The sequence below is a fragment of the Suncus etruscus genome, chromosome 4, assembly GCF_024139225.1.
Source record: "Suncus etruscus isolate mSunEtr1 chromosome 4, mSunEtr1.pri.cur, whole genome shotgun sequence".
NCBI lineage: Eukaryota > Metazoa > Chordata > Mammalia > Eulipotyphla > Soricidae > Suncus > Suncus etruscus.
In genome coordinates this window covers 60007419-60019634 of record NC_064851.1, presented here as the reverse complement: position 1 = coordinate 60019634, position 12216 = coordinate 60007419, and positions in this window count along the sequence as shown.

Here is a 12216-nt window from a genome sequence, read left to right as displayed (position 1 = left end):
TCAGTTTTCAAAATATTTTGTTTCCAAATAAGATGAATCTTTTTGAAGACTTATTCGTTTATTATTTAGCTATGTTTTTCCACAACCACCAGTTAGTATTGGGAATCTAGATAATTAAATTATATAACTATTAGTAACTCCCTAGAGGTTAATTATATAAAATATATACAATAGAAAGGAGCTACACAAGAATCAGAAAGGTATTTCTGAGCAGGTAAAGTGAGTTTAAATTGTGAGGTAGTTGAAAATCTAAATATTAATATACAAAAGAAGTAAATGGCAAGCTTCTGTAAAGAGTCAAATAGAAAATGATTAGACAATAAAGAAAAAATATTATGTATAGGGTGTTAAAGGGGAAATCCCACTGGAAGAGCTTTAACCAAAGTAGAAAATATAAGACAATATTAAAGAAAATAAGTTATCTTTACTTGCCTCCAATTTCACTGGATAAAATTTTTCTGTATATAATGAGTAAAAGAAAGATATTTCAGGACAATTTTTTTTTATTTCACTCGATACAAAAGAACAGAGAGCATTTTATCAGAAGTTACTTTCCATCTCTATATTAATATATTTTTATTCCTTATGGGCTTGAAATATTGCCTGTGGATATAATATTTTCTTTAAGTTTATTTGAATAAGTTCAAATTGATATGCTTTATTTATATTTTTATTTTAGATAGAGAACAATTTCCAGGACTTCTTTGTAACAAAAGAACATGGTAATTCTATTTTCTCTCTAATGACATTCCTTAAATTCATAGTTATACGAAGACCTCTTAAGGATGGGGAATACTATGATGAAACAGTTTAAGTATAATATTTCAAAGTACTTTACCACATACTTACTAATACTTATGAAGCAGGGTTTTTTGATACTATTAATAAAGTAGCCTCTATGGATTAAATACAATTTATCAGTTATTACTATTTCAATCATGACCAACACTAACTTTTTCTATCCAGTTCAAATTTTCATTTCTCAAACTCATATTAATGTATTCTTTATTTGAATCTTTATTTCATCTACACACACTTTTACTTTTAACTAAAATGCTAATACCTGCTTAATCAGAATGGACAACAAAAACTTAGATACCTGAATAGCCTGATAGACAATCACTATACCTAGAAATAGAAATAAAATCCCAATCACAGTCCCCTAACATAAATAATAAATATTATTTCTTTTTAGGAGACCAAAAATAAAATATATATATCCTTTATTTATGCAGGTTATTTGTGCATCAAAAATCAGATAGGTTAGTTATACAAAAAAGACTACAATGAATAATCCATTGAGATCACTGAATAGAAAAATAAAATTCAGAGTTCTTTCTTAACCAGAGTGAGTCTATGAAAAGAAATGATAGGGATCTTTGGTACAAAATGTATAATATGGGGGGAAATAGAAAAATAAGCCAGGTAGAAGGAATCATATGGTCAGAATTGAAATAATTCAGAAAAACAAACTTCAAAGAGAATGAGTTTATTCTCTATATACTTATCTCTGTTCTCTGTTTTTTTAAATTAATGTAAAATGACTCACAGACAAAATACTTTTAGAATAGTATATAAGTAGTGGCATGAGAGCTACCTATACTACTTATCTGGGAACCATCATTCCAATGCTTATAGAAGTTTAAATCTAAAAGATTATAAGAGTACAGTGTTCCCCTCAAGGAAAAAAACTAAGGGAATTGTAATTATTTTCCCTTTATTTATCTAGGAAAGGTAAATGTTTATAAACAATATATGTTTCTTTGTAAGTAATAAAGAAATTGATAATAGCAATAACTAACATTTATTGACCCTTTTAATTGTACTAAGAAATGCAAAAAAAACACTCCATAGACAACTATTTTAGTGTTAATAACAACCTTATGAGGAAGATGTAATAATCAGGGTCTAGTTCAGAAATAAAAACTACACCTATTTTAAGAGAAAGAACTTAATAAGTGGTAATGCTAACTAGATGATGAGAACAAAACAGAAGGGAGATAGTAATTGCCAGTACCAGAAACCATCACTAAGGTTAGGAGAACAGATGTACAAGTTTGTAATTATTTAAATTTATAAGCTTGAAGGAAAATCTTTGTTGAGCTGAAATAGATTTCTAGAGAATTAAGGACTCTTCCTAAAGAATGCTAGTACCCCTGATATGAATCATGAGGCTGTTCATTTTGTGCTAGAACAATTTAAAAATATATCCATTTTAAATGGATATAGACAAATATATTTCTAGATATAGACAGAGATGGCCATAAAATATGCAAACAGAAACATAACCATAGACATATATGTATAAATATATTATTAGGAGTCATAAGAGATAGGTTATATTTAAAGAAACATTTATTCATATAGACATATGTATATATTCTGTTTATGTATAAAGTTTTTCTTTCACAGTAAGAATTGTAAGTGGTACTGGAGTGGTGGCACGGTTGTAGGGTGTTTGCCTTGCACATGGCTAACCTGGGATGGACTGTGGTTCAATCCCCCAGCGTCCCATATGGTCCCCAAGTCAGGAACAATTTCTGAATGCATAGCCATGAGTAAGCCCTGAGTGTCTCCAGGTGTAGCCCCAAAACAAAAAAGAATTGTAATTGTGTTTTCTAATAATAAAGCAATTAGTATTGCTAATGTCAAACTGATAGATATAGAAAGGAAAATCTGAAATGCAATCTTTCTTTAAAATCCAAATTCTTGGTATCTTTTTAGAGGCACCTATTTATTGACCATATCAAGAATTAATCAGCATAGGTGACCTGCACAACCCTTTATCTCAAACTGCAATACAAAAGAACAGGTTGAAACCAATAGCAAAATCAATGGCAAAGGAAGTATAATTAACTAACAACATTTGATGGATTAGGAAGCAGAGGTACTGAGTGGTAACATGTCTTCAAAAATTTTTTCATACTAGTAATTGGGTGAGCCATGATAGGCAATTTAATTTTAAAGTCTGTTTCAGAGTCTGGAACTATGGTCACTGCTTTCATCTTTTCAAAAGTTATCTCCATCCTATCTCTGAAAGAATGATCCAATACCTCTCCAGAGACATTGAACATGAATTTCATAAGTCATTTTTTCTTGGACCTCGGGATATCCATATGAAAGGCAACACATAAGATTTCTTTTAGTTTAATAATCCCTATAAATAAAATAGGAACCAGAGGAATGGCAAAACTCTAATGTCCACCATGTCTAAAATAATTGGTTATGTGGGTAATAGTAACTATTCTGTAATATTGCATAGAACATTTGTATTTCAAAGCAATTTCCTGCAGTTACCCATTTGTACTTGTTGCTTACCCTGACTTGCAGTTACCCTTTTATAATTGTACTCATTTCTATTCTCATTTGGTTTATGGGGTATTTAAAATACTTAACCACAAAAAAAAAACAAGGAATGAAAAATTATTTTAATGATTTTTAAAATACAAATATTTTATTATGTGTCAGATGTACACAGAATTTTTCTATGGCTCAAAAGCATGGTTTTTTTAATTTGTGACCTTGAAAAATATTAATGTTATGGAATTAAACCAATGAGTAAATGTTAATAATGTGGCATGATGGCAGCAGCAATATAGCACATATGGCACTTCTTTGCACAATGCTAACCTGAGTTTGATCCCCAATTCCCCATATAATCTGAGCATTTCCAGGTATGATTCCTGAGTGTAGAGCCAGGAGTAAGCTCTAATACATCCAAGTGTGATCCAAAACCAGTAAATAATAACAATAATAATATAATTACATATAACCATTATATACATATTATATAGAATATATTATAAGATTATTCTATATAATATATTATTATTATATGACATGATACCATAAGGAAGGTGTTGACCACTAGACCACTGAAGAAGTACCTACTAATTTTTTTCAGACCAAGATTTGGTGGAATGGCTGTGAGTCAGAAAGTTGTCTTTTCTTTTCTTTTGGTTTTTGGGCAATGCTAAGGAATTACTCCTGGAAATACCTGGGGTATCATCTGTGCTGCCCTGAATCAACTTTGGTCAGTAGCATGCAAGGAAAAGTCCCTATCATCTGTAATATCTCTTTGACTCCCATCAGAAAGTTGTCTTAAAGGAAGCTTCTGAGTTGAGTTTGCTGAGTTGAATGCTTGTCTTTCTTTTCTATTTTGTTTAATTTAGGGGTGCAAAGGGGTGGGTTATTCCTGACTATACCTTCAGAATTGACAGCTGACATTGAAGGATTCAATGTCATGGATCAAAGTATGTTGGATCATATGCAAAGGAAGCAGGTATTATACTCTGTACTATCTTTTTAAATCTTGGGAGTATTTTTTAATTAAAAATTATTTTAACACTGTGTTTTACAAGGTTGTTTATAATACATTTTTTTCACAGTTACAAAATTGTTAACGACTGAGTTTCAGTCATATAATATACAAAACCTTTTAACAGTGCATCTTTCTGGCCACCAATGTCTCTAGGTTCCCTCTCAACCTCCCCCTGCCTTCTTCCCTGCCAGTCTCTGTCACAAGCGTTTTTTCTTCTCTCTCTTCCTCTTTCTTTCTCCTTTTTCTCTCTCTCCTCTCTCTTCCTTATTTTCTTTTAGATAATATGGTTTGCAATGGTATTGCTGAGGGGTATCATGTATATCAATGTATCTCCTTTCAACACCCAGTTCTTGTCCAGAGTGATCCTTTCCAACTGTAATTGTTATAGCGATAGCAAATCTCTTCTATGCCCTAACTGCACTCCCAGCTAATTTTTTGGCATTTTTGTTTGTTTTGGGACCACAGCTGGTGATGCTCAGGGTTTACTCCTGGCTAAGTGCTCAGAAATTGCTCCTGGCTTAGGGGACCATATGGGACGCCAGGGCTAGCGCAGACAAGGCCACCACTGTGGTCCGTTGAGGGTTTTTTAATGAGTGAAATAAATCAGGTTTAGAGAGATAGTACTGCAGGCAGGGTGTTTGCCTTGCACATGGCCAACACAGGTTCTATCTCTAGTGCTCCATATGCTCCAGTGACCATGGCCAGGAATAATTGCTGAGTAAAGCCAAGAGTAACCCCTGAGACTTGTCAGTGTGGCACATAAACCAAAAAAAAAAAAGAAAAAAGAAAAAAATTATTCAAGAAAATAAACGCAATGCACTATATGATCAATATTGGATGAATGTTGCACAAGGGAGTTTTATTCACACAAGGCTTAATAGAAGTGATCTCCCACCCAGGCACATTCAGATTTCTTTGTTCATTTATAGACTTGTCTAGATCTTATCAGGCTATAAGGTGTTTGTGAGATAAGTGTATATCCATCCTAGAAAACAGAAACCACTAGGGGAGAGAGAATATTGCAAATGTTCAGAGAAGACAGAAAACTGCAATTTTTACCATTTTTCTCAGGGCTAGGATTACGAACAACAAGCCCTGAGACAATTATCACCAACATCTATTTAAATTAAAGTCATATAATATTGGAATAACTTATAAATAGCATTGCTCAGTGATTCCTTAAATTTTTAATTTATAATCAATACACTAGAAAGGAGAGAGTTTTGATATAACTGATTTATTCTTTACCTCATCATATACTATCCTTCCTCCTGATCTTTTCTTATTCTTACTAGTTCAGTTTCTTTAAACACTATAGTATACGAAACAATTAACTTTTTATGTTTTTATATTTAAGTGTTTTAGAAAAACTCTTAAGAAAAATAATCCATCTTAATCATCTATGGGTTTTAAGAAAAATGAAAAACATTCTTGCAATAATTTTCAGAGACAAAAGAGAGGAGGGCTGGAAGTTTCAGCTCACTTCATGAAGCTCACCACAAACAGTGATGAGTGCACTGAGAACTATCCTAACAATGAGAATGAATGAGGAAAGTAGAAAGCCTGTCTAGAGTACAGGTGGGGGTCTGGTGGGGAGGAGGGAGATTTGGGACACTGGGGATGGGAATGTTGCTCTCATACAGGAGGGTGTTCTTTACATGACTGAGACCCAACTACAATCATATTTGTAATCAAGGTGTTTAAATAAAGATATTAAAAGAAAGAAAATATAATCCATATTTCAGTAAAATGTACAAAAGTACATTAAGTTTGTGAAAATTGTATAATACCAGTCAAATTGTCACTGCCCAAATTATTTTTTGCTCCCTACCATATGTACAGAGTTTTGGCCACATTTCTTAAACTTATCAAGTCATTCTGAAGTAACTATTATTCTCTTATGAAAAGCTCCTGTGACCTCAAGCATTAAAAAACATCTATTTATCACCTATATCCTCAAGAGTGAGTTTGTTTTGGAACTTAGCAGATAAAAATTTATAATTTATTTCATTAGAAAAATAGAGTTTGTGAAATTGCCTCTTTCTCTTTTGAACTCACCTTGTTGGAATAAAAACATCATAGACAAGCCATTTATATCTAGGAGAAAATTAAGGAATTGGGAATTGTGGCCTTGGAGGTATAAGTCTAAAGCAAATCTACATAAGTGCTGCATAATTGATAATGAACCACTTACTGGTCTTGCAAAAACTACTAATGAAATGGCTATTTCTGCTGCATTGACTATTCAGCTATTGTTAAAAATGTGAGCAATTTAACTTTTAAACTTTACTCACCAATAGTATCTAATTATTCTTTGGAGTTGGTAAAAGGACCCTTGCAATGCCAGCAGCTAGCCAATGATGAGATTGGAAGTTAGTCAATCTTCATAAATGCCCACTTCTTAAGGCTAGAACTTTTAAAAGCACTACTTATTTTGCACATATCAATAATTTGGTGTCCTTTTTGCCCAATAATTTTTGTGACCAAAGTGAATTGTAGATCTTTCACAGTAATATTTTAGGTACATAGTTGTTGCATCAAGCCCTTAGGACGGACTTGGATGGTAGATGGAGATGGAGGCCTTTCTCTGCCATCCCAGGTCACGGGGGCTCTGCAACCCCCTTTAGCCAGAGGGTATCTGGGTCCATGAAAGCGACGGGCATTGAACTCACTCACAGGCAGGCTTCCAGAGAGATAACATCTTTATTCAGCCCTAGCTAATAGATGTGGCTGCTAACCATTTACCCATGCCATTCTTAGCTTGCCCTGCGTCTTAACTCCTTTCAGCCATCTTCCCTCTAACCTCCATGCTGGCCAAGACCAAAAGGGCCTAATCCCCTGGGTCAAAGCCCTTATCTAACCTTTCCAAGGCCCCTCCCAGGAAATAGGCGGGGTCTTCCAGGTAAAGTTACAGGTCATATCCGCCAAAGACTCCTCCCATAAATGGGAGGGACTTGCAGGTAGTTACCTGTAAACCGAGGTGGAGTTACACATAGTGACATTGAATCAGGAGAATTCCCACCACCAGTGTTGTCCTCCTTCCACCCCTGTTCCCAGCATGCATCTCATATTCCCCCCTGCCCATTCCGGCTGCTAATATAAGTGGTATCTATTTATACCCTTTATTGTAGATTGGGTATCGAATCTGTTGTCATTAGCTTTAGATTTGGTGTTCAAGTATGATCATTTCTTTATTTCTGCTCAATGTTCATAGGACTGTTTGGTCTTGGTACCATCCATTTTTCCCCTCAATTTATAAGGCAGAACAAGATGATTCAGGTTATGTGGTTCTGTTTGAAAAGGAAAGAAAAAGAATAAAAACAAGTTTTCCTGGGAGCCGGGAGTCTAGCAGGAGGAGGCTTGGCAAGCCCACGCCATGCCGGAGGCCTGCTTGGCCAGGCCTAGGGGGGGGTGCGGGACTTGGGTAACCCCAGCACCCCTCTGCCGCCTTGCTCCAGATCTCCAGGGCTTTCCCGGGCCACACGCCTGGGCAAGCCGGTGAGTTGGGTCCCTTGGTGGAGCTTGAAGGTACCCTAGGCCTTCCCCCACTATCCATGCGGCTCCTTAGGGAGGGTCTGGGTGGGGCTCTGAACCTCTGGTCTCCCAGCTTCTTGAAGGATCTCTCCTTCCTGGGAGCCGGGAGTCTAGCAGGAGGAGGCTTGGCAAGCCCACGCCATGCCGGAGGCCTGCTTGGCCAGGCCTAGGGGGGGTGCGGGACTTGGGTAACCCCAGCACCCCTCTGCCGCCTTGCTCCAGATCTCCAGGGCTTTCCCAGGCCACACGCCTGGGCAAGCCGGTGAGTTGGGTCCCTTGGTGGAGCTTGAAGGTACCCTAGGCCTTCCCCCACTATCCATGCGGCTCCTTAGGGAGGGTCTGGGTGGGGCTCTGAACCTCTGGTCTCCCAGCTTCTTGAAGGATCTCTCCTTCCTGGGAGCCGGGAGTCTAGCAGGAGGAGGCTTGGCAAGCCCACGCCATGCCGGAGGCCTGCTTGGCCAGGCCTAGGGGGGGGTGCAGGACTTGGGTAACCCCAGCACCCCTCTGCCGCCTTGCTCCAGATCTCCAGGGCTTTCCCGGGCCACACGCCTGGGCAAGCCGGTGAGTTGGGTCCCTTGGTGGAGCTTGAAGGTACCCTAGGCCTTCCCCCACTATCCATGCGGCTCCTTAGGGAGGGTCTGGGTGGGGCTCTGAACCTCTGGTCTCCCAGCTTCTTGAAGGATCTCTCCTTCCTGGGAGCCGGGAGTCTAGCAGGAGGAGGCTTGGCAAGCCCACGCCATGCCGGAAGCCTGCTTGGCCAGGCCTAGGGGGGGGTGCGGGACTTGGGTAACCCCAGCACCCCTCTGCCGCCTTGCTCCAGATCTCCAGGGCTTTCCCGGGCCACACGCCTGGGCAAGCCGGTGAGTTGGGTCCCTTTGTGGAGCTTGAAGGTACCCTAGGCCTTCCCCCACTATCCATGTGGCTCCTTAGGGAGGGTCTGGGTGGGGCTCTGAACCTCTGGTCTCCCAGCTTCTTGAAGGATCTCTCCTTCCTGGGAGCCGGGAGTCTAGCAGGAGGAGGCTTGGCAAGCCCACGCCATGCCGGAGGCCTGCTTGGCCAGGCCTGGGGGGGGGTGCGGGACTTGGGTAACCCCAGCACCCCTCTGCCACCTTGCTCCAGATATCCAGGGCTTTCCCGGGCCACACGCCTGGGCAAGCCGGTGAGTTGGGTCCCTTGGTGGAGCTTGAAGGTACCCTAGGCCTTCCCCCACTATCCATGCAGCTCCTTAGGGAGGGTCTGGGTGGGGCTCTGAACCTCTGGTCTCCCAGCTTCTTGAAGGATCTCTCCTTCCTGGGAGCCGGGAGTCTAGCAGGAGGAGGCTTGGCAAGCCCACGCCATGCCGGAGGCCTGCTTGGCCAGGCCTGGGGGGGGGTGCGGGACTTGGGTAACCCCAGCACCCCTCTGCCGCCTTGCTCCAGATCTCCAGGGCTTTCCCGGGCCACACGCCTGGGCAAGCCGGTGAGTTGGGTCCCTTGGTGGAGCTTGAAGGTACCCTAGGCCTTCCCCCACTATCCATGTGGCTCCTTAGGGAGGGTCTGGGTGGGGCTCTGAACCTCTGGTCTCCCAGCTTCTTGAAGGATCACTACTTCCTGGGAGCCGGGAGTCTAGCAGGAGGAGGTTTGGCTGGCACTGGTAATCTCTGTCCAGTCTACATTCTCAAAATCGCGCGGGGGCTATCGCCCCCGCGCGCACAAGAAACATTAATCGTACTCTCACAAGAAACATTAATAGTACTCACTATCATTGAATTATGTTTTTATGTATGCAGAATGTCCATTTTGTACTCTGCCCTTTTACATACCCCTTCATAAGTTCATAGTTCTCTTTAACTTCTTTATCTCCTATCATCATTACTCCTTTTTTACCCTTTCTGACTTAAGTAGTATTGAGTCCTAATTCACATGCCAAAGTGTTGCCCTAGAGTTAACACCCACCCAACTATTTTAAAAGGCATAAAAATGACGCATATCTTTTCAACATTTTATGGCTGTTTTCTTTGACGGCTATAACTTTTGCTAAATACTTTCTTATACAGTGATGATCCCCCCCCCCATGTTTTTTATCTTCTCTTTGTGAACTGCTCAATATGGATTTTGGTGTGAAAGAATCCCTCAGTTTAATACTTATGTTTTGAACCAAGTCATGGGTCTTGTTGGAAATGTTCTTATGCCCCCATATATCTGATAGCACCACGTGGCTTTATTACTTGTTTGCGTAGGCACACTAACATGGGAAAATACTATACATACTAATAAGTTCTTATCTAATAGAAATGGGAACACACAAATCTTGTAGTGCAATGAGACCTTACACCCTGAACATTGACATAAAGACCTGGCACAGGCCTCAGAAGAATGGGCATTCTCCATTTACCCCTTGATCTACAGAAGACATTTACAAAACATCCAGGGTTGTATATAACATCACCCGGAGGCATTCCTGTACCAGGGACGACCCTACAGCTGCTCTGACATCGATCTACTCAAAAGAGACATCCCTTAACACTGAGAAGACAACAAGAACAATGGCCTGCTTACTGGACAGGGCTTGCTGTATTGCCCCTTTATGGTGAGGTTTGTCTATAACATCACCTGGAAGCAATCCTCTACCACGGAAGACCCTACCACTGCTCAGACATCGTCCTGCTCAAAAGAGACTTCCCTTAACACTGAGAAGACTTAACAACAACAACCTGCTTACAGGACAGGGCTTCCTGCATTCCCCTTTCATGGTGAGGTGAAACGAGAAGGCACTCCACATCATGACTTCAATGTAGGACATGCAGATTCCAGAATCTTTAATACAGAAACATGAGACCGACAACAGAGACTGTGTGATAAATGTGTTGGTGCTACGGACAATGTCTTGGAACGAACGATAACTTTCCTGAGGCCTAGAGCTGGTCTTATGCCAGGAAACTTCAGGGGTAGGATCTCTTTGTATTTAGGCCAAGGCTATTCCTTTCCATGCCTCTCATATTTTGGTGGGCCTATGCAAACAACAATTGCCACTCTAACACCGTTTTTACTGTGCTCCTTTGACTCTAATCCTTAAAACACACCCACTTAAAATTTGAGGTTAACTTAAGCTAATATGCATGTACATGGAAATGTAAAATATACTATGCCTCTAATGTTTAAGGAGTTACGTAAGTTTGATGGCTTTAGATTGCCTTGTGTGCTGTTAAGAAATATTATAATGTGCTACAATCTGGGGACTTGAGGGACAAAGTAATTGCACATGGATTCTGTTTTATTTATCTTAACTTTCTTTGGTGAAAGTTCAAAGTTAAGATATCAGCAAGGGGACTTCTTCTGATAATTATGTTATGGGTGATTGTCCTTCCACTGTAACTTTACCTTATCCTCTTTCTTTGCATCTTTTGTTCTCATAATTCATAATAAAAAATTATAAAACTGGAAAAAAAAAAGAATAAAAACAAAAAAAAGAAAAAAAAAAAGAAGCAAACAAACAAAAAATGAGGGAGTCCATCTAGAGGTTATAAATATCAATTTAAAGGTAAAAAAGAAGACAAACATGACAAAAAGACAAAAAATTACCAAAAAATAAAACAGGAAAACAAAACAAAAACTATAGCAACAATAACAACAACAAAAATAAATCAAACAAACAAACAAAAAAAAGAAACTCAAAACCAGCGACTACAAAAAAGCACCACAGCAATAAAGACAACTACCAAACAATAATCCCGAACCTGAAATAAAGAAAAAAAAAAAAGTAAAGTAAATATTGGGGAGATTAGTAAGGGAGTTCCCTTGGCCTGTTTTCATCAAAATCTGATTTGGGGCTATGCCTGACCAAATTCAATTGCATAATATATAGGTACATATACATATGTATATATACATACAAATAAATTGATACATATGTCCAATAAATTTTTGATGGTTATTATAAAAGAAGGTGTTCTCATACATTCTTCCTAGTTTTCTAATATATTTCAAGAATTACTTATACATACAAATAAATAGATACATATGTCCATTAAATTCTTGATGGTCATTATAAAGGAAGGTGTTCTCATACATTCTTCCTAGCTCTCTAATATATTGAAAAAAACATTACTTTTTGTAAAGTCAATATTACCTGAAAGTAAAACCTCAAGTGGAATAACACCAATCACTACCTCTCCACATTTATATAGCTGTTTATATTGATTAAATAAAATTATTTAGGTATTTGTGTTTAAGATGAGAATAATAATTCTATTTTCTATTTTAATTATCTTGAACTAAATACTTTAGAACTAAATATTTATAATTATTGCATGGCTTTTTTGCACTAAGTTTTGAAACAAATGTTTATTTACCTGAAACAAAATTATAAAATAAAATTTTATT